Genomic DNA, 25,074 nt, shown 5'->3' on the forward strand with positions numbered 1-25,074 from the left:
GTTGCCACCGTGTGCCACGTGGCACACGTGTCACATTGTGTCAGATATCCCATCGCGGTACACGATGGGGGTCTCTCTTGATCCATCGCGTAGCGCGATGGGTCAAGAAACCAAAATTTTCATTTAAGTCCCTGGAGTTTAGAAATTTTGCAGATTTGGTCCCTTGATTTTTGGAAATTGACATTTTTGGCCCGAAATTTACGTGATGTTACATTCACGAGTGCAAGAATCCCAAATATAACTTCTCTTCAATAATCTCTTTCTTTCTTGAATTGCTCGTATGCTACTTTGTCAATGGTTTCCTTACATTTCAACCTTTTACGTATTTCAAACCATTGTTTCATATTCTTCAAATGTTCAATGCTAGACTCATGATCTTTAGGTCTAATGAAAGAGTCTTTCCAATTAGCAAACCCATCATATCCAACCCACCTTTCGATTGCCCTTTTCTAAAAAGTTTACAACAAAAACAAAAGAGCTTTTCAACCTCTTTTGAATACACTAGTCATACTCTATCACAAGTCTCCCCGTTAGATAGACGTCTTGTATACATGCTTGATGAAAACCGTCTTCCAATTGAATTCACCGGATCCTTATGAATAGTCAAATCTCATTTTGGACCTTTCTCCACCAAGATATTGATCATGTAAGGATTAAGGGTATCCCAATTTCTAGGATCAAAAATATCAATATTTGTATTTATATTACCTTCATCCGTATTAACACCTTCCATATTAACATCAATATTTGGAAAAAAAAAACTTAAATATATCCCCAGCTTGAGACTTTGTTAATTCTTCCGCACGTTTCCTCTTTTTAAGTTTTTGACTGCCCGATAGGTACTTGTATTTAGGAGGCATTTTTCTGAAAAATATACATAGATATATATTAGTAAAATATATACTCATATAATCTAATCTAAACCGACTAAACGAAACTGCTAGAGTGCTACCGTGCTAGTGTAACATCCCGTTTTCTCGTTTCGGTTAATAAAATGAACATAAAAGTTATTACGAGTCGGGCTAGTGTTGGGTTAAAGGGATATGGGTTATGGACTTGGGTTGTGAGGGAAAGAAGGAAAGACCATGGGCTTAAGCCCGTGATCCATAATTATATAAACCTTAAATCACCCATTTAATTCATTTTACACATATTCCATACACCACCAAAACACACACTTAAGCTCTCTCTCTAATCCTCTCCTTATCTTAGCCGAAATCAAGAAGGAAACCGAACACCGACCCGAGGTAATAGTAGTATGATGTTGTATGAAATTAAATCCGCTAGATTTAGTCACGAAACGATGAGCCGGCACCTTTAAACCGTTAAAGTCACGAGATCCGGGGGAATCGGATGTAAATCGAACCTAAGATGAGCTTAGGGGTCACCCTAGCTCAGATCTGGATCGAACGGGACGAAAAACGGTGAAAATGGTGGAGAAACGAAGAGATCTCGTTTTTCCGGCGAAATCTCCGGTTTCCGGCAACGACGGCGCCTGAAAGGCGGCGCCGCCGGTGAAGAGAATGTTTGAAAGGACATCTGACATTCTGTCAGATGCCCTAAACCCTAGGCACGTGTAACGAACTGGGCACTCCCATTCGTTAAGGGGAAAATAACGAATTAGCCTAATTCGTTAAGCATTTCGTTACACAATTCGTCAGACAGTTCGTTATGGGAAATGACGAATGAACCCTCATTCGTTAGAAGGGTCATTCGTTATAAAAGGGGGTCATTCGTTACAAGGTTCAATTCGTTATAAGCTCCAATTCGTTATAGGGCTCAGTTCACTATAAAGATCAATTCGTTATAAAGTAACGAATTAGCCAATTCGTTTTGAGAGAAAGGAGTAACGAATGAACCCAAATTCGCTAAGGACTGATAACGAACTGAAGTTTAATAAAATGACATAATGGTCCTTGGACTTAGAAAAAGAATGATTTAATTACAAAGAAGCCCTCGACCCCAGCCAGGGGCTCTGCCCCTTGGACCCTGCTAGGGGCTGCCGCCCTAGACCCCGGACCCCCGTTCGTTGAGGGTAATAATTAAGAGTAGAAAGACGATATGAGTAGTAATAGTTAATTGATACGTGTAATTGTTATACAGTTAGTCGTGCACAGTTCAAGAGAGAAATAACCATAAACGGTGAAACTAACCGCATTCAGGTGAGTTCTAGCCCTATTCCTTGTTATGTTTTCGGGGCTTTGTGCATACTCGATGTGATTAGTTAATACACTTATCCTATGAGATAAGTGTATGCCATATATGTATTATGTGAAAGATGTGAATGATTACTTGTCGGTGCGTGAATGATCTTCTGATATTGCACGTATTGGCAAGTTATGATTATGGACATACTGTGTGTATAATGTATGAATGATATGTACGCATGTTATGAATGAACATAGGAGATAGCCAGGTACATAAGAAAGGGACTGAGCCCTAATAATACTCAAGGCAGAATGGGACTGAGCCCTAATAATACTCAAGGAAGAAAAAGGGACCGAACCCTAGTAATATCTGAGGCAGAATAAAATAATTGAAAGTAGAAATTTGAATAAGGTATGAAGGTAAGTATATATATATACTTTGAATGAGGCATGAGAATATGAAGTATGTGAGAAAGTATGTGGTAACGAATGTAGTGTATGTTGTATGATTAACTAGAACTCAGTCAGCGTAGCTGACTTTTAGTATGCACACAGGTGAGTAGAATGAGGCGGCTCGCTTGATGAGGACACATGGCATGGAATTGAAGATACTGGCATCTCAAGGAAATGTTATGATGATTTAAAGACTATGTTTTATTTTTAAATGACTAGGAATGTTTGGTAAAACGAGATTTGGAAGTTATGTATTATATTATGGTTAAAGTTATTATATTCCGCCAAAGTTTTAATTAACTCTGATATGTAGAACAACGTTTATGAGTAAATTTAACACCAAATGTAGGACACCGGTAACGGGGCCTTCCAGCTAGATATATATTAGGTGATGTTTGTTTTTTATGAGGTAAAATGTTTGCAGTCTGCAGACCACATCTGCAGGCATCTGTAGCAGAAGAGGTGGACCAAACCTCTGCAATCTGCAAGAAGAAAACTGTTTGTTTTTTAACATCTACAGACTGCTAAAATATAACAAAAAATTTTAAGTAAGCTTGAATTTAAATAAAAAAGTCTTTCAACATAGAAATTTAAGTAATAGTCAAACAATACTGAAATAATATTCATAATCTACAATAACATTTTTTTAAGCTATTTTATTTCAATAATAATATTATACCCTTTGATGCGCAGCAAGCTGATGGACCGGGTTATCTCGGTTGAGTATGCAATGAAAGACGATGATGACCGAAAGAACGAGAACGACCCGTGAAACACCCCAAATATTTTAATACAATTTAATAAAATATTTTAGTGCGGAAAATACGGTCTCAAAATTTTTTTCATTTTGTTTTATTTATATAAAATTGGAATCTATCGACCAAACGCCACTTATAATGTTTTACAATAACTTGTCTCATATTTAATGACAATACATCTTCATACTTACTTAAAATACTTTAAAATAGTACAAATCCAACTTATGATGTGTGTCCTCGATTCGTCTCAAGCACTTTATCAAGATCCACCGCCAAATCCACGAGCTTTACCTAGTGTAAAACGATGGCAAATATTATTATAACAAGTATTTGTAATAATGTATTCAACTTATACACATGTATTAACTGGAATAAGTAAAAAAGTCCAAAACTCTAAACAACCCGCATACATGTTGGTGTACGTCAACACCCAACCGAGAATGACTTATAGTATGCCATATGGTACGCCACTTCTGACGTAGGATACGTCGGCTGCAGGTCTTTAAACCGATTTCTCAACTTTTACAACTTACTCTAATCCTGAGCAACCCATACCTGTTTCTAAACAAGATAATCTCATCAAATAACGATAAACACATAGTACAAACCACAACCCAACCAGTCTACAATCCGTTAATATTGCACTTGTGATCAGTTACTTGAAATTCCAATCCATAACGGGTTTGTTCGAATTATTTTGACTATTATTTAAATTTCTATGTTGAAATACTATTCGTTAATATTGCACTTGTGATTATTGAAATTCCAATCCATAACCTGATTCTACACCTTATCTAAAAAGTTTTGTTTATCCTTGCATTATCGTGCTTTCTTTCTTCGTGTACGACTACAACATACCAGGAAGAGAATAAAGGAATATGACTGTTAAAAAATGTACTTGCATTGAATAGTTATAGGTTTACATGTGTTTGATTTAGGTGTTAGTTTTAGACATTAAAATGTTGCACTTTATAATTCATGGACCGTTTCATTTTATTTTGATTTAAGTAACATCAATTACTGTGGTTAGGGCTGTTAAAACCGCTCGTTAGAAAATCGCTTGAAAAATGCTCGTTCGATTTCCGCTCGACTTGGAAATGAGCCGATCGGATCCGTTCGATTTGAAAACAAGCCAAGCACGAGCAAAACTTCGCTCGGTTCGGTTTGCTCAAATTATTTTTTTCAGTTTAAATTTATATATATAATATGTATTTATATAAAAATATACATTTTAAGGATATTTAAATTTCTCACTTTTGTGTTGACTTCAAAGTTTAATTTTAAACCTTAGTCACTTGTTCAATACTTCCACAATTCCACTTTTCCATAAACTTTTATGTCATTCTGCCGTGTTGGTGCATGATGTCAGTAGTTCAGTGTCTAGTGTCTGTAATCGAGTTTGTAATGTTTTGTATTTGATGTAAGCGAAGTTAGCTAACAAGTTCGCTGATATAGGCGAACTTGTTAGACAAGCGAAGTTAGGGACAACTTCGCCTGAACATGCCAGGCGAAGTTGTCGTGATATATATTGATTAGGTTACGGCTTAATCAAGAGGAGTTTTATTATTCGAGTTTACGAGTCAGAGAGTCCTGTAATCAGTGATTGATATCACGTGTTTAAGGTTGCAATATAACGAGTATTTGTTTATTGTAACGTGTGTTCGATTGTGTTAACTCGTATCGTCTTCTACGCTCGTAACGTCTTACGTAGGGATTCCGCACCTACGTAGAACGAGATATCTCGTGTAGATCCGGCTGGGAACCTACAATTGGTATCAGAGCTTTTGCTCGATTGTGTGGTTCGGGATTATCACGCGGGTGTAGAAACCGTTCCGTTCGACTATTCGCAGGACGAGTTTTCTGAGTTTTTGTGTTATACTCACCTCCTACAATCATAAACAACCCATAACACCTTCACAGACCTCGTAAAATCCAGAAATCTAACCTGCATATTCATCGTGTTCATTAGGCGAAGTTGCCGTCACTGTTCGTAGGGTTTCAGCGAAGATATAAGGTTAAGCGAAGTTATCCACAACTTCGCCTACCTTCTCAAGTTCGCCTGTATCAGCGAAGTTACCCACAACTTCGCCTACTTCACAAGTTCGCCTACCTTAAGCGAAGTTATCTACAACTTCGCCAAATCAGGAGAATTTAAAAAGAAAGCGAAGTTTAGAATCAGCGAAGTTCAGACTTAAGCGAAGTTATCCACAACTTCGCCTACAGTACTATTAAAATTAAAATTGTTATTTTTCGGGTTTCTGTGTGTTTCGTGAAAGATGTCTTCAATCAACATTACGGAACTAGTTAAGATGGAAGTGGAAGCGGGTTCGGCTACAAAGGCACCGAAGATGCTTAAGAAAACCGATTATGTAGCGTGGAAAGATCGTTTTGAATAATATGTCAAGTACCAAGATGCTAAGATGTGGGTATGCATACAAGATGGTTACATTCCACCTACTGCTGAGTATGAGGGTCGTGATCAGATAAAGAAATACAAAGAGATGGAAGAAGAAGAGAAGAAAATGTATGAGGCTGAAAGCAAAGCTCATGCTGCGATTACTATGGCTCTTCCACAAGATATTCTACACACCTTCAGAAAGTATAAGACTGCTAGAGAGCTTTGGGAAGCTCTTGAAAACCGTTTTGAGGGTAATGTGGGAATTCGTGCTTCAAAGATTAAACTACTTAAAACCCAATTATCGGTCTTCAAGTACTTGAAGAATGAATCACTTGATGATATCATCACGAGATATTATCATCTGATGACCGAACTCAACAATTATTCAATTGCTTACAAATAAGATGAAATTGTTGAAAAGCTTCTTGATGCTCTCCCACCGAAATGGGAGATGTACACTGTGTTGATGAGAGAAGACAAAGACTTTGCTGACTATGACCTGGAAACAACAGTTAACAAGCTACGAACTTTTGAACTAAACATGGTTCGAAAAGAGACACCTACTGATCAGGTTCAAGATCCAGGAATGTATCGTGCAAAGGTTAATACAAGTTCAAGTTCGAAGTCTGATTCGTCTGCTTACTACTCAATGGGAGAGTCGGGCACTAACTCAACACCTGAAGGTCATGTATCTCTCAACATGAATGGTGATGTATGCTTTGTAGCTGGAGGATCAAATGCTTCTAACCCTCAAGCAACCAAGAGTAGTTTTACCCCAAGTGTTTCGAACAACAACTACTCAAGGATGCCCATGAGTGTTAAATCTGCTGAATAGCAGTTTGCTCTCTATGCATCCTTTATTGCTTCGTATGAAAATTACATTCAGGGTAAGATTGTTGATCCAGCAATATTGGAGGAAGACTATGATCAGATCGATGCTGATGATCTGGAAGAGATGGATCTGCAGTGGCAGATGGCGATGATTGTGAGAAGGGTTAAGAGGTTTATGAAGAAGACAGGAAGGAAGTTTGTTGGTGAGAGAACGGGTTTTGACAAGTCAAAGGTGCGCTGTTACAACTGTCAACAGAATGGCCACTTTGCGAAGGAGTGCACGAATGAGAGAGTTGAACGTTGTCAGAACAGGTCGACACACCAGAATGGGGGTGGTAATGATAATAGGGCCATGATTTCCAAACAGAATGGGGAATATAACTGGAATCTGCATGTTGAAGAAGTGTTCGAACAGGCCAATATGGCGAACATCGAAATTGCAGATACTGAGGAAGTGACTGGCGAAAGTGAAGCTTACATGGCAGAGGCTCAAAATGAAGCTTGTATGGCAGATGTGAAAGATCAGCTCACCGAGGTAAGCACTAAACTCCCTTGCACTAAGTGTGAAAATCTGTCTGAACAATTGTCAACTATAACTGATTAGTATGTTAGTTTGGATGCTCAATTTAAAACCTTAAAATAAGAACATCATTTCACTAAAGCTAGAGAAAATAGTTATAAAGTAAAAATAAAAGCTAGTGAAAAAGATATTAGAAGTCTTAAAGCAAATCTAGCTGAAAAAATTAAAGTAATTGATCTGAGCTATGAAGTGTTAGAAGAAAAAACCAAACTAATAGCTGAAAGGGATAAACAGATAGCTGATCACCAGGTGAAAGTGGTGGAACTTAACAGGAAACTTGAGAAATTTAGAAATTCCACCGCTATACTTGATCACCTCGTTAGTGATCAAGGTTCCCCAGTTAAAAGGGGAGGAATTGGATATCATGAAGTTCCGCCACCGTACAATCATAATTACACTTATGATCCTAGTAATCAGAAATCTGTTGATGTTGATTATAGTCAGACAGTTCCGGTTAAGGTAACTAGTAAAGAACCAGAAGTTAGTAAAGGCGAAACAAGTAAGCATGTTTCAAATGTTAAGATTTCTGCTCCAAGTCCTATCTCATCAAACTCGGACAAGTCATCTGAGTCGTGTGAGACAAAAGAAAAGGTAGTGTTACCAAAAAGTGGAGAGAAACATAAAACAACTGAAAAGAAATCTCCACTAAACCCGTATGTTCCACCATATGTGAGACAAACGGGCAGTAATGCAGCCTCATCATCTAAAACAACTGTTGAAAAGAAAGTTGAACACAGGAGTTGTTTCAGATGTAATCAATTAGGACACCTAATTGCTTATTGCCCTCTGAAGCAGAGATTCAGAGGTGTGAGGCCTTCAAAAACTGAAAACAGATCTAACAGTAACTATAATAGTGGTAAAACTGAAAACTCATCAAAGTTCAGAAATTGGACTAATTCAGGTTTTCAAAGAAAAAGATCTCAGTTTTTCACTGCTAACAACCAAACCATAAGTAATAATTCACTTAATTCTAGAAGGTTTGGATGGCCTCATAGTCAATCTCCAATAAGGTATCCTTTCAGGACTTACAGAAACTATTCTGATACTAACTTTGGACAGCCAAGGTACGGGATGTATCGACCCAAGACCAATAGGTCTTGGGTCCCCAGATTTTAATCATCTGCTTTAATCGTGCAGGAACAGTTGAACAGGGCTGCAAACAATCAATGGGTTGTGGATAGCGGCTGTTCCCGGCACATGACGGGTAACAAGAAATTGTTACACGATTGGAAACCTGTTCAGGGAGGAAGAGTGAGTTTCGCTGGAGAGAGCGGTGGTAGGATTACAGGAATTGGGACGGTGACTAACGGAAAGATGACGTTAGAGAAAGTAAATTTTGTCGAAGAACTGAAGCACAATCTGCTGAGTGTTTCGCAGATTTGTGACAAAGACTACACCGTGCATTTCACCAAGAATGAAGCGATCGTGCTATATCCTGGTTTCAAGATACCAGAGGATTGGATTGTTATGAAGGCTCCAAGAGAAAAGAATACGTATATAATGGACATGAGGTCGACTGAGATGACCACAAAAGAATCGTGTCTTCTGTCGAAAGCAACTGAATCGGAGTCCGAATTATGGCATAGGAGAATGGGGCATATTCATCTTCGAAAAATGAACTACCTTGTCAAGAATGGGCTTGTGCTGGGTGTTCCCTTGAAGAATTTGAAGATCAATGCTTATCGTGCAAAAAGGGAAAGCAACACAAGAAATCTCATCGCACCAAGAAGGTTAACTCAATAGACAGTACCCTAGACCTACTTCACATGGATCTTTTTGGTCCCGTGAATGTAAAAAGTCTAGGGGGAACATCGTATTGCTTGGTGATCACTAATGATTTCTCTCGATACTCTTGGGTATATTTCCTGAAGTCAAAGGATGAAACGGTTCAGATGGTAATAAATTTGATTACCAAAGTTGAGAACATTATGGGAAAAAGAGTTAAATTCATCAGGAGTGACAATGGGACTGAGTTCAAGAACTATCAGATGGAGCTCTTCTGCTTACAGAAAGGAATCGAACACCAGTACAGCGCTCCGTATACTCCGCTACAAAATGGAGTGGCTGAGAGGAAGAACAGAACGTTAATTGAAGGAGCCAGAACTTCCTGTTATGAACTTCCTGTGGTGTTCTGGGCTGAAGCTGTTGCAACAGCCTGTTATATCCTTAATCGAGTGTTAACTGTTAAAAGATTAAATAAAACATGTTATGAACTTATGCATGGGAGAAAGCCCAATACTTCCACAATTCCACTTTTCCATAAACTTAGTCACTTGTTCAATACTTCCACAATTCCACTTTTCCATAAACTTTTATGTCATTCTGCCGTTCAGTGCTTCAATTACACTTTTGAAAAACTAGCTACTGGTTCTCATCACACTTGATACACGGACTATTTTTTCTATTCTTAGTAGAAAATATCGACAAGATATCTTCATTGAACTTATCATATATGTTTAATTGCTAACTTTGAGTTTTAGACATTTTAGAGTTAGAACTCCCTACATTCTTTTTAGTTGAAAGTTTTGAATTAATAACATTTTGGAGTTTTAGAATTTTAAAATTGAAAATTTTGTACGAAACCAAGCAAAACCAATCCGAGTCAAGCCGCTCGATTTAAAACCAAACGAAGTCCAAGCATAAACATATCCCTCTTTTCCTTAAATTCATGCCGCTCGGTTCGGCTCGGTTTCAAACCAAACCAATTATGAGCATACATGCGTCCGGTTCGGCTCGGTTCGTGAATAACCTTAGCCATGGTATTATCTTGCTTCTCACTATCAAATTCCTTGGGTTATTGTAAAACAGTTATCTCAACTCTTTTCCTATGTAACGAAATCAATAACATAAAACTACGGAAACACAAAACTAATTACCTTATGTAACGAAATCAATAACATAAAACTACGAAAACACAAAACTAATTACCCTTATTAATAAGTAGATACCTAATAATATTGGTATACATGTTCACGTTGACTCAGCTTCATCCTTGACATCTTTGTCCTCCTTACGAATCCACTCAATAAAATTGCTAAGATTTTTGTGTGAGCGTCCGCCTTCTTGGATACCACTTTTAACCTTATCTTTAATAATCAAGGCCTGATCTCTCAATGTTTTGTCATTGAGTAGCTTCTCCACCTTATCTTTTATTTCTCCTCGAATAACGATACCAACTTCATCCTTTTTGAACCCTAATCCAGTCTTCCAAATGTCACAAATATAAAACTCGTTAAGAAATTGATCACCAAAGTATGGCCAACACAAAAATGGTAATCCGTTTGCCAAACCCTCTAAAGTTGAGTTCCAACCACAATGACTCACAAAACATGCTATTGAAGGATGAGCTAAGACCTTTTGTTGAGGTGCCCAGGTCACAATCTTTCCACGAGACTTGACTCGGTCAATATAACCATCTGGGAAAGTAATTGAGGTCTCCTTGGTCATACCGGGCCGCACGGCCCACAGGAAGGATTGGTTGGTTAGTTCAAGTCCAAGTGCCAATTCTTCAAACTGCGTTTGATTGAAGATAGTGAAACTCCCAAATGCAATATAAATAACAGATCTTTCTGGTTTTTGATCAAGCCATGCTAAGCAAGAGGGGTCTTCTTGCCAGAAATTGCCTGCTTGGGAAGCAAGTCGATTGCTTGCTAAAAGCGGGCCTATTTGTAATAACTTTGGGTACAAGCTAAATGCTGCAGCCTCGATTTCAGTAGTTGAGTTGCATATAAACCATGGTGTTATTTTATATGATTCTTCAACGTCTACTAGCATTTTTAAAGAGGGCTTCCACGGTAGCCACATCTTCTATGCACGTCCATACGAGAAGGTTCTTCAGTTTTATAGGTGGCATTGTCTCTGACAGACGAATTGTTTGTTCACTTATAGGAATGCCTACAATACAAAGTTCAAGAGGAGCTAATTGAATCATGTAAGCATAGAATTTTTTACATTAGTAGGTGACATGTGTTTTAACTAAATATTTTTAGCTTTTGATAGTCCTTATACTTATTGGAGGTTAGGAAGTCATGACAAGTTTTTTTCTTTTGGATTTCACTAGTTCCAAACATGAGTGTCAAACGAACTCCATAGAGTCTTTACCAAACTTAGCAAGCCGTTCACGGTATTTCACAAAACTATATAAAGTTTGCTTGCAATCGAAGGTTTGGTAAATAACCACGTGCTCATTAATAAATTATCTAGACATATAATGAAATATTATGAAATATAATCATATATACACATCTCACACTTCTTGTTTATGATTCCGTCGTCAATTAATTTCTTATAGCACAATACTGGGGCTAATGTAGTAACCGACGCAGGCCAAAAGGCCGCACTTCTAATTCCCATCTTCTTTGCCACTCTTATAGCCCATCCCATGTTTGCATCAGCAATAACACACGTGATTTTGTTGCTTTCTTCTTTGTTAATCATCTTTATAAGTTGTTCGAGCTTGTCAGGCATGGTTGCTAGTATCGACAAGATCAACTTACCAAGGTCACTCCTGTCATCCATCGGTTCTAAACCATCAGGGATCGAGACCATTTGTATCAGATCTCCAAAGTCATCATGGTCTAACCAATTTCTTGTCATAAGCTTGTGAGTGACCTCTGTGTTATGAATGTAACTTTGACACCTTTTTTTACTAAACATTGAGAAAGCTCCAAACTAGGAATCACATGACCTTGCGCAGGAAAAGGTATTATGATAACATGAGGTTTTAAGTCTGCCATTATTAAGAACAGAAGATTTCTTGGGTGTTTTAAGTAAATATTTTTTGTGTGTGTGTGTATATATAGTTTCTAGACTTTGTTTTGAGCTAATCTTACTTCCAACTACCAATATTTTATCTTTTATCATATTTCATATTTTTGTGGACATCAATTAAATCATATATAATAAAAACCATGTTTGGGATATGATTTGAAGGTTTTTGAATGTAGTGGATGCCGTGCATGGACTTCAATATAGGAAATTAATTTTATCCTCGCATTAAATGGAGGCTTCTGAATGTATTAAATCTATGACATTATTTAGTAGCGCTAGATATCACTATTACAAACACAAGTATCCGCTACGGCGTAACAAACAACCATTTTGCTACGGATTTGCTATAAATATGTTTGTAGTTACATGTCCTCGTAGCTATTTCTTTTTGCTACGGATTTTAATTACAAAATCATACTTTGTGACGACTTTAGTAACAAAAGAGGCTTTAGCAACAAAAAGAGATGTCGCTATTTTAACTATGGGTTTTGCTATGAAAATATTTTCTGAGTTTTTAGCTATGGAGTCACCTTTGCTACAGTTTTGCAACGAAAAAGTCATTATTTTAGCTACAAATTTGATAAGAAAAAGTTTGCTACTTATTTAGCTACCTATTTTTAGGTATGAAAATTTGCTACAAAGTTTTTGTAAAATTTAAAAATAGTTAATATTTTTGCTTTTTAGTTGTAAATGTATCAAATATCATACAAAAATAAACAAACAAGAATAAAACTAAAGAAGTATGTAACTAAAAAGTTATATAAACCGACTAAAATGTACAGATTATCTAAGTAAAATAAAATTTTTTGCAATTTGTCTAAACTTGATACAAAATGTCTTCCCTAATCACAAGTTTGTACAACTTTAATCAGTTCAGCAAAATACAAACGATGCCATTTGTTAGGTAAGGTTTAATGATATATATTGATAGCTTTTGATCATTGAGACTAAGTACCCATATGCATCCATCATTGTCCTACTAAACTCATGATCAAGCCATTAGTACATAAAAATCAAAGTAGTCAAGTAATTAATACTTAAGTGTAAATTCAACGTGAATGGACCATAATTATATATATTAAAAATCATATGTTGATTGTCTTACAAACTTTACTATTTATGAAATAAACCAACTATAATTTTATATGTGTACAATCCATTTCAAGTTAGTTGCAAGTTAATTAATTTTGAAGGTGCAGTTTAACTTATTATTTTATTATTTTATGTTGATCATATTTAATTACTTTTCAAGATTAATTCCAACATGACTATTCATATTATATTTCAATATAAGTTTCGTTCGAAAATGATCGAGTTAAATATATTATATTTTAAACTTTTTTTCCACATTGTAATGCTACTCTAAATTTCAAATAAAAACACCAATATAAATTTTATTCAACACCGACCTCACGCAATGCGTGATCAAAACAAATGGTTAAATATTATATATTTTTTATACTTTGCATAAATACATCCTTATTTCTATAACACTTCCTTTGCAACGCACGGGCCATTTACTAATTTAATAGATAATGTAGGGCTAATATTCTATACTATTATTAGGGTTGTGTTTGTCTTTCTGTTTGCTTACAGTCGGTGTATTACATACTTAGTACGCTTATTTTGTATGGTAAAAGCCCACTAGGCAAGCCCAGTTGGGCTCATGAAATGTAAACCTTACGAGGACCCTATAAAAGAGTCACTTTACCCATTCTCCAAACATAACTCTCTTGTAAATAAAAACAACGTCTCACAAAACCTCTCTTTCTTTCTTTTGTTTTTGCAAGACTAAGATCCGAGTGTTGCTAGTGATTTCCGCTAACTAACAACACGGATTGATCCGAGTAAAGTTGTGAGATTCATTATAGAGGACCTACAATTGGTATCCGAGCTTTCGGCTCAACTTTTTGTGGTTTTCGGATAATACTTTTCGGATTTTGATTTTGGTTTTCGTTGGGTTTGAGGTTGTTCTTCGTGTTATTTTGATTTTGATTTTGGTTTTCGAGTAACTACTTTTGGAGTACCTTACACCTTAGATCTACACGAACATCATTAAATATGTGTTTTTGGTGTTTTTGAGTTTTGTGCCTGGTTCAGATCTAGGCCGATTTAGTGGTTTCTAGACTAAAGTCATTTTGACTATATCGGTAGTCTAGGTGTTTTATTATATATATAAAAAATTCGAGTCGTGTAGAAATTTTTTTTGCGGGAAATCGTGTGGAATTTGTTTTGGCAGGAAATCGAGTCGAAATACAAAGGACATGTAAAAAGGAGAATTTGACATGTTTAAACATACTCAAGGAGAATCGGTTGCCTCTCTCATCAACAGATTTGAGTCACTCATCACTAAAATGAGAAGTGTCGGTATCATCAATGATTTATGTGAGATCAACAAGAAGTTGTTGAACTCACTGCCTTACACATTGAACATCAATGTGGCTACTATCAAGAGAACCACAAACCTAAATACCATAACACTCTTAGAGTTGACTTCTACCATCAAGTCTTTTGAATTAATGGATGACAAGCTTCGAATGAACAATTATTCCAAAGAAAATAAAGCTGGGACAAGTGCTGCAGGTAGAAGCGGGCAAGCAAGTCATATCCTTCCCAAGGTACACAAACTCTATTCTCAAGCTTGTATTGATAAGATAAAAAAGTTATAGAACTTATAATGCAGCATTGATTAGTGTAAACTTGAGCATTAAACGCTTGAATGATGAATATAAGAAATCTGGTAAGATGTACACTACTAGAATCAAAACTCATCATGACGACATGGCAAAATTGCATGTAAAATTGTTTAAGTCTAATAAGAAAGTTGAGTTTCATGGAAAACCAATACTCGAGTTAAATGCTAAAACCGAGAAACTGGAACTTGAGCTATCACAAAGAAAAATTACTGTAGACAAATTTGAGTTGGCGTCTGATAAGTTAAATGGCATCATTGTAGCACAAATGGGGGTGAAATAAAAGACGGGGTTGGGTTATGATCATGCTGCCATCCCTCCACCGTTTAATAATAATTATACGAGTCTAACCCACTTTAGTTTCAATACCCCACCAGAGGACGAAATGGTCTATAGAGTTGGTCATGTACCAAAACCAAAGATATTTGTTCCTCTAGTTCCAAAAACTGTTGATCCAATCCTGATGCGTAGTTCTATTAGTGATTTATCTTGTTTAGTATGTTGTTGTCACACCCCGCCTTGGCGGAATCACGAGGGGTGACAAATGTGGTTGTCAAAGCATATGATTATTGCAAACACAAACGCACAAATTGGATACATAGTTAAAATTCAGAGTTTACATCCCAAAATCAACGTTTAAGTCTCAAAACATTTATTAAAAGACATTGTTTCTAAGATTTTGCCCATATGACCCAAGGCATGGGTTGTACAAGTAAAATCCTTCAAAATGTGTATCCAAAACTTGTGTGCATGTTATCCTACGGCGCTTTCCACTTGAGTGATTGTGCCTTAAGTACCTGAAAAACATACTTTAAAATGTCAACGTAATGTTGTTGAGTTCACAGGTTTTAGCGTTTACAAGTTTGTAAAACCTCTTAGTATGAAAATGCTTCCACGTATACGATAACCAAAAACAAGTAACGATTGACCTATCGTAAGCTAGCAAAGAATACGATAAATATGAACTACATGATGCATAACCAAACCAAGACACAGATGTTTCGCCCCTCACTCGTACCTCATGAGCAACGAGTAGACACTATGCAATCATTCGACCATAAGGATTGACAGTTAGAGCGACTAACCATGACTGGGGGTGTCAAACCCAATAGTACTATTCATAGAACTCTGGCTAAAACATAGCTAATGGTTATAAATAAACGATATGGGGACTTTATGGATCCAAACGGTAACTCATGTAAACATAAAGGTCGGAACTTGTTTCTTATTAACGTATAAAAACGGGTATTTGTATGTTTTCCCCCAGTTTATAAAACGTTTAAAAGTAAAGGGGTCGTGAAACTCACCTTTGAGTTTCTGCGTGAATAGTTAGCGAATATCAAAAACAAGCATGAGACTTCTCCTAACCGTGACATAATCAGTTACGGTTACTTAGAATCTCATAGTACAATATCAACATACAAGTTGATCTTGTATAAAGTCCACCCAACATGTTAGACTCGATGGTGTATGCGTTTATTGTTAATGTATATCCCGATGAACCGTTGATGATTTGTTTATGTGTTTTATCGTACATTTAAGTTTTGGGTCGATATATATAGGTAATATATATATATATATATTTAGCATGTTATTATTAATCCATAAGTTCTCGTGTATGCTTCATATTGGGGTTAGATGACTTAGAATTAGTATTCATCATTTTATGTGTTCACAGATTCTTCACAGATTCTATATATATTTTGGGGTAAGAAGTTACCGTATTTTATAGTATCAAACGACTTTTTATCACATAATCTCACATTTATTAGGTTCCCAGAAAGCTATTATCCATAATTTTTGGAGGTGTTTAAGATGTCCAAACACATTTATTAGTACACAAGAGTCATACAACGAAAATTATTGATAGTTTGTGGAAAAACCTTTATTTGACTGACCTAAACCTATTTTCATGAAACGTGTAAGTACAAACTTTAAACCTAAGACATAAGGTATCTTTTGCAAAAGGAATCATGTCATTTGGACTTAATATGACTAAGTTATTGGTTCTTGAGTAAGAGTCACATCTGTTAGCAAACTGACAGTTTTGACACATATTTTTGTAAATTCCGTTTCGGGTATCAAAACTTGTCCAAATAGCATTAAACCGGTTGGGTTGGAAACTAGACTCGTAGTAGTATATTTTAGAATCAAGAATCATACTTTTTGGTTAAGTATTGACTGATATATCACCTCGTGAATAGTTTTAAAAACTGCCAGCAAACTGTCTATCTCTAGTTGTACTTGTGAGACCCTTTTACACATTTCCTAGGTGTGTAACCACTTTATCCTATGGTTAATGGTTTATAAACTTTGTTTAACATTATGTTTAAAATAATATTGGCCTTTTGTTCCAGATCCTTAACAATTTTTATGTGGTGATTTCGAGTCTCGGATTCTCGGTTTTGTTTTTGTCCATAGTTCTCGATTTTCTTATACATGTTTTTTAGTAGATCTTGGTTTTACCCATGTTCCTTGGTTAGTCTTTGTTATTATAAATTTGTTTAAACACCATATATAACATAAATTGGTTATTTTCTCATATTTAAAGGGGATGAACACACCATTTTTGTTAATTTAAAACAACTCATGCTTAGATCTTTAGTGGTATTTTATGGTTACCAAAAAAAGTTACTCTTTTACTAGCAAATCTTATGAAAGACTTGTATTAAATATGTCTTCTATATAAACACTTTAATATGCCATGATTTAGAGAAGATGTTCGTTTAGAGAAAATAAGGTTTTAGTTACTAGTTTGTGTTCATTCATCTTTTAGTCTAATACTTTGGGTGGTTCATTATACAAGCTTTTAAGACTTGTATATTTAATAACAAAAGAATAAAGAATTAGAGTGTAGAGGCTCACTTAGGTAAAGGATAGAGGAGATAATAAAATTAATAAGAAGAAAAGAGATCTTGAACTCCTAGCAACACTCTGGCTTCCTTTCACTTGAATCACCATTTCTAACACTTGTAAGCAATTTGGTCTTGGATAATTTATTTCAAATGGAACTTGGATGTAATATTGTGTGTGTGTCAATTATTAAGGCTGGAATAAGGGTGTTTGGTTGGGTGAAAGTGTGGCCGAGAGGGAGAGATTTGTGAGGTGAGAGTGTGGGTTAAGCTTGGTGTTATTTGTTCATTATATGGGAGGTGCAAGATTTGTGTTCTCTTGGATAAACTTTTGGTCCAAAATACTTTAGTGTTGTATGTGTTGGTGAAAGGTTGAAAAGGTGAGAGTTGGTACAGGGATTGATTGGTGGTGAAAGTTTGTGATATATAAAGTTCATGTAATATAATTAGATGCTAGTTCCCATGTTTGACTCCCATAACATGTTTGTACTTTATCCAACATTTTTGTAAGCATGTGCTAACTAACTAGCCAATGTTGATTGGCTATAAAAATTTGATTACATGGGTGGGAGGTTTCTCGTACGAGACATGGAGAAAAGGAAAGGGAAGTTGCGATATAACAATTTTGTGGGTTAAGTGCCATTATTACATATCTATATATAATACTTAGGTTAAATTACTTTAGGTGGTTTATGTTGTGTGGGGGTTTTTATAGTATAGTATTACTAGTGTGAAATTATTTGTACGAGTGTATGTTTTGGTTTAATTATACGTACACACTCATATAAATATGATAATTTAAGACTAGTTATGTATTGATATGAATTATTAATTTATTGGAACTTAATGCATAATATAAAGTTTATATATTGGACTACTGGACCATGCACCATGCTTTGGTTTATAAAATTTGGTACCAACGTTCGGGTTCGTCGGGTTAACTTGCATATGCGTACTAGTAATTTCTAAAATTTCATAACGTATAACAACCGTACGTATGTAGTCACTAGACTTTATATGACTTAGTTAATGAAATTTAAGCCAAATAGAAACTCATAAAATGTAAGCGCGTTTAGAACATGTACGGATATTGACCTAAAAATTGACGGTTGTCACAGTTGTGTAGAAGAAAGTGGGTCGGTGGAAACGGACATGAGTTGTGATTGTGAAGCTGTTAATTATGAAACTTTTGTTGAAAATTTTGTCAATGAGAAAAGGCTTGTTGAGGTGAACATATCAAGTTGTTCATCATCAAGTTGTGAGCCTGAGGATATCTCAAGTAAAAGCAGAGTTTTTGAAAATGAAAAGGCAAGTACTTCCAAGCAAACGATCATTTTTGACATACTGAGATTTATATATATTTCCCTTGTATATTTATTGTATTATTTTATTAGTTTTTTGTTCGTTTTTAGTTAAGATTTGTATACTACTAACATATTTTTGTTTTGTAGATTCCGAAAGTTGAACATAGTTGAAAAGGGCGAAAAAACGAGTCAAAATAAGCTTAAACGAGAAGCCGGAATGAATTAGGAAGGAACCAGATGGATAGCCGTTCGTACACCTCGCGGCGTGGCCAGCCTATAGCCATCCAGGTAGCGTGGTGCCTAGAGGCCATATTTCAAGAAAATTCCATGATTTGGTCATGTTTAAGGCTCGGTTTCACTATATAAACACCCTTAGCCTTAACCTGAATAATACCCTACGAATACCAGCCAAATTTAAAGTTTTTTTGAGCTTAGGATTGCACTGTTTGGCGGTTTTAAAGCCACGGAATCATCCGGTGAAGTGCTACTTGATCAAGATCGAAGACTACGAGTTTTATCGCCTTTAATATTTCGTTTCTATTGTTTCTCACCATGTTTTCCTTTAGTATTATTTTCTTTAATTTTCAAATGCTAGGCTAAACTTTATAGACTACCTAGTCTATCGATGAACCTTTGTTGATGTTTGATTATATTTGGATTATGCTTTTCGTTATAGTTTTAGGAATCAATAAATTGTTTGGTTTATTTAGTTGATGCATATGTGTGTTTGGTTTTTATTGATTAGTTTTTATTATTCCACATCCTTGGTGATTGTTTCATATGATAGGATTTTGTTAGGTCATTTATTGTGTATTTTTGACTAGTTTGTGATTGAATTCGAATAAAATCATATGAATAATATTATTAGTCAAACAAATAAAAGTGTGTTGCTAACCTAAAGAGTTGTAAGGTGATAGGTTATTTGTTAGATCTTTGTTGATTAATATTGCTAGATTTAGTTCTTCGTAAGGAGTCCTTCTAGGTTAGATTGGTTAACATTGTCTATCCAGTCAATTGGGTTTATTAAATTACCTTTGACTTCGGCGCTGTAAGGTAGGATTTCATTATAAAGGTACTCTATAATTATTTAAATAACCGTAATGGACTTTAATATATAGAACTGGTGTGTATTAAAACTTATTAGAAATACATAGGTGTCTTCTTGAGAAGGGTCAGAGGTACAGTTCGGGTTTTATTTTAACTGTCTATTTTATTATTCCATTTCCATAACAAGTATTTTCCACTTAATTGATAACTGCAACTTAGGGGATTCAAGCATTGGTGGTTTTTCATCACCATCTGAATCAATTGAACTAAATTTTCTTGTGTTTTGTTTCTTGTCTTTTCTAAATTAGTTATTAATTAGTTTAATATTTACTAATTTAAAACCCCCTTTATAATTAAAAAATAAATAGCCGTGTCAGTTTGTCGAGTCTAATTAGTTAATTTATGTAATTTAAAGAGACTCATGGGTTTGATATCCGGATTTACTTAGTTTTGCTAAAGTTGACCGGTTCACTTGCCGGTCAATAGTTTAGTCGAGTTTAAAGAGTCTAAATATTACTTAGTGTCTAGTTTAGCCTAATTTAGTTAATAGTTATTTGACTATTTTTAGCACATCAATTTTCTCAAAAAACCAACCAATTAAAAAATCCTCAGTCATACAACTTTTGTGATAACAAATACTATGGTCATTATCAACAAAATTATGTTGATCCATATTACACCAATGTTTCTGATTATCGGGGTCACATATAAAAGGGATTTTATAATCATGTTCTTTTCCAAGGATCACATTTCCCATCACACCAACCATATTATAGTTCGATGAGTTGTATGGCGCTCATAGGAGAACATGTTGTTTTGTTTGTGGTTACTCTTCTCACCTTGCAAGACATTGCAAGCACTGGTTCAATAAACAAATTGATACTCAAAATAGGCTTAGTCAGTCCCCAAAAAGAGCTTGATAGTGAAGCCAGTGAAGTGGATGTTAGATCCAAAGTTAATAAAGTAAAAGAAAAGAGGAAACCCTTTTGGAAAACTTAGAAAGATAAAATCAAAAAGGATCCTAAGACTGTAAAGTTCGAGGATTCACCAAAAAATGTTTTAAAATCAAGAAAAGAAAAGTCCAAAATTGCCAAAACCAAGGAACAAATTTTTTCTTGGATCCCTAAAGAGTATTCTTCATCAAGTGAGGCTTAACCAAGAAATACATCGTTTCAGGAAATAAAATCAAGTTTGATCAGTTTACGGTTGAGTGTCACTAGACAAAAATGTCTCGAGAATCTATGTCTATTTAAACGCTTAGTGCATGCAGGGTCAATCGAGGAGCAATATCCATAGTGTCTGGTACTTAAAGAGTGGTTGCACCCGACATATGATGAGAAACGAACCCTTGGTATTTGACGCTAAATGATTCGATGGAGGATTCGAGTGTTTCATAAGTGACATGGGGGAACAAACTTCAAGGAATGAGAAATGTCTCATATGGTACCGTGTGCTTCAAAAACACCAATCATGTTCAAATGGCTCAACACAACTTGCCGAGCGTTTCTCAAACTCGCTTCGTCTAACTACCTCTCTCAAGTGATGGATCCAACATTAGCTGTTGGGTTTCGGTTTGAATCTCTTCAACTTTGTTATTCATTGTGATAAAGCATGCTTAGGATAGTCCATATGACAAAAGCTTTGCTGAACTTTTCACTAAAGCCATCGATCATGTCCGATTCGAATGTCGCTCGACATGATCAATTTTTATTAAAACAACTGATTATGTCTTTTTGGATATAAAATTTGTAAATATTTCAAAAATGTGTCAAATTCTAAACGGGGAAAATGAGTTATGTTTAACTCACCAAAAAAATTTTACGTTTCTTATTTTAAGAAAAACAAAAATGAGTCAATCTGACTTGCCAAAAAGATTTTACCTTTTCTTTAAGAAGATTAGAAAATGTTCAAAAAGAATGTTATCACATTTGGAGGGTGCTCCTATTTAGAGGAAGCTCATATTTAGAGGGAGATTGTAAAATTAAATTTTAATGAATTGACCTGACCATTGGGAAATGATAAGAAATTGTCTTCAATGATCATAACACATGAAAATAATAAATCAAAATCCAACAAGATCATTGATTGATGTGTAGATAAATTTGACAAATGAGTACATGTCAGATTGATATAAACTAAATTACCCTCTATGCTAGTGGTTGTACGTTTATGAAACGGTTACTTGACTCCACTTTAAGTCTTATCTATAAAGGAAAAAATGTTATTAGTCAGTCATACACGAGTCCGTTAGTGTTTGATCACCATAAAAATTATTCTTGCTTTGATATATATATTAAAAATATCAAAATGAAAAAGTATAAAAACTGCAAAGTGCTTAAAAGAATTTATATTCAACATAAAAATGTTAATAATTCTCAACACAAAATGTTGATAATTAACAAACAAAAAGAGGCCTATTAGAACCACGTAATGTGGGGGTAAACAAGTAAGTCCTAAACACCTTATATGAAGGCATGTAAGTCAGAACTTGGAAAGTAAGTTCATGGTTCAACCTTAAATGTTTGTATAAGTTTGAAAAAAGTTTAAATAACCTCAAAATATTTTGACCAATCATTAGGGGGTCTGAGTCAATTCGGGATAATCCGATAAACCCAAACTATGCCCGAGGTATAATGGTGTCAATAACATGTTGGATTAAATGGGGACAACATAAGTATTGTGCTTAACACATACCTTAACGTATCTCTTTGACATCTAAACACTTGCTAAATTTAAAGTAGACAAAATATATTTACAATCGACTTTGGGTTTTTGGCATAATAATATTGAAATAGAAGTGTGATCTAGGACATTAACGAACAATGTGATTCCATGTTGCGATCTTTCTCATAAAAATATTTAAGCCCTATGCTTATTATTTGCATTTTTCATCACAGAAAATTCAAAACATCATGTATATATATTCGTAATTATATATATATATATATATATATAAATGCCAAAAAGATTTTAAGTTTTTATTGTGTTCGTACATATTTTATTAAACCTTTGTTTTATTCAAAATCATGTGTTTTGTTGTAAAGGTCGTTCATGCAAAGTTCGTTGGAAACCTGAGACTTAAACAAATCAATTACAAGTTGGGGGACTGAAATTTGTATTTTTAAAAAGTCAAGATAAAATAAAATTTCAAAGTTGTTCTGCAAACGCTTCAAACCAAGGGCATGCTTTGAAGAAGAAAATTCTTCTTTGACCCTCGAGAGGGTCTGTGAACGAATCTTATTCGTTCTAAGTTTTGTATAGTTGTACATGGACAGGTAAATCAAGATCAAGTTGCTTGGATGAAAAAACTAAAGTTGCAGATGCTGAAGCGCTTAAAAGAAAACAAGAACGTGAAACTTGGTGATTAAACCTAAAAAATGAACTGATCGTGTTTGAAGATCGGTTGAAGAACAAAGGAAAGTGTTAGTACACTTTTATATGTCTCGGTCTTTGTATTAATGTATTTGGTCTTTACTTAAAAGTATAAGGGGGTATTTTGGTATTGTATAAAGGTGCATTTGCTAATGTAAGGCACATTTGTTAGAGTAGCTAATAACGAATGTGTAATAACCATGAATTTTTTTTTTCAATTATAAACAAATAGGTGAATGTGTTTATAATGTTATATATTGTATAATATTAAGTAAATAAAGATCGTTAATAATATCATAATAATAATAATAATACTCAAGCACCCTTCACTATGTAACCTGCAACTTATCTTTCCTTCCTTGACAAAAGTTGTCGCACATGGCACATCCTTGGAGACCTTCTCTTCGAATAGTCACACCTGCCAAAAGAAATGATTTCTCAAGATTTCTTAGATATTCCAGTTTTGACTTATGGCACCACCATCTAATTTAATTAATACTTTTCCCTATGGTTTCTTTTATTTCTTTTCTTTACCCAAAAGTTGAAGTAACTTCAAAATCAAAGAAATATCTCAATGAAAGAAACAATAAAATGCTAAACAATAGAATGCTTAAAGTCAAAAGAAGAATAAATGTGTACAGACCTCTTTAGTTTACTTGCAAGAAACCTATTATACATGGATCGCTTATAAAGTCGTCTGTCATGATGACACTCGTTTCACCGACCTCACTATAAATTTAGGCTTGGTCTTTAAAGATAACCATGCCATCTACTTCTAGTACTTTCTGTTTCAAGATAAGGTTACCAACTAGCAATCTCGTACCACCGCCTTTCATATACTAAGCCCAAAACGACACCTCCACTCGTCATCTCCACTGCGCGCCACCTAAATCGAACACTAGAAGTGCCGCTCGAACCATTTATTGATGCCGCAGATTTCAGGCCAACATCCGCTGTCACTCGTCACCGGAGCCGCCACCACCTTAACGCCATCGATCGTCCAATACTTAAGCAGGTAGCCATCAACCCTTTGTCAAATCACTGTATAATGTATACAAATAAGGAATTCCAATGGTCTATTTTCGAAAATGTCAACTTGTGTTATAGTAGAGAACGAGATGCTAAAATATTAACCTACATATGAAGAAGATAAAACTGTTTATACTCATTAAATAATTAACTGACGTAATTCAAGTTAAAATTTGAATCCTACTGGGTGTATCTTTTCCTCTTTTGTGTACTAGTATTTTAGTCTAGGAAATATGTTTTATAAGAAAACTATTTAAACGGCTATAAAAAAATTAAGAACTACGTCTTCAAAATAAGTTGAAAGGGAACACAAAATGTTTTTGTTTTAGTAGAATCTATTAAATATAAAAGGTTTTACATGAATAAAATATACATTAATGAACTTCATGAATGTGAGATTTTTAACCATTCATGTTAAAAAAAAAAATTGACGTTTAAGCAATATTAAGTTAAAAGAAGTGTGCACCTTACAAACTTTGAGAAAAGAGAACTCATAAAATGATTTTATATTGCATTGTAAATGATAATACAACACATAAAATTGTAATAAAGATTCAATAAACTAAACTGTTAAATCTGTAAGAAATTTTATATTATAATAAATAAATACGTTCGACAACTCTAAATCTGGATGACTTAATAAATCTCAAATAATTACTGATGTGCCACTCAATTATATGATATTAAATAATAATAATTATGAACTTACAAACAGAGTAATAAATAAGTGTGGCCGGACCTCGTCGAAATTTGGTAATATAAATCTCACTGAATATTAATTACATGTAGGATATTACGACCCCCTTACAAAGAACAGGTTTGGAATTTATTGAACTACGT

The 25,074-nt window shown here is 34.9% G+C and overlaps 1 pseudogene across 1 annotated transcript; it reads right to left on the bottom strand.

The window, feature by feature from the left end:
* Positions 1-10,073: 10,073 nt before the first annotated feature.
* LOC143611023 (UDP-glycosyltransferase 83A1-like) lies at positions 10,074-12,073 on the bottom strand (annotated as a pseudogene). The gene is made up of 2 exons (XR_013149692.1): positions 11,418-12,073; positions 10,074-11,061 (listed from the first exon to the last, which is right to left on the bottom strand). The product of XR_013149692.1 is annotated as a UDP-glycosyltransferase 83A1-like (transcript).
* Positions 12,074-25,074: the final 13,001 nt, after the last annotated feature.

This window comes from Bidens hawaiensis, unplaced genomic scaffold (genome assembly GCF_021521415.1).
Source record: "Bidens hawaiensis isolate Kalapana, Puna unplaced genomic scaffold, B.hawaiensis_p1.1 tig00029001_1, whole genome shotgun sequence".
Taxonomy (NCBI): Eukaryota; Viridiplantae; Streptophyta; class Magnoliopsida; order Asterales; family Asteraceae; genus Bidens; species Bidens hawaiensis.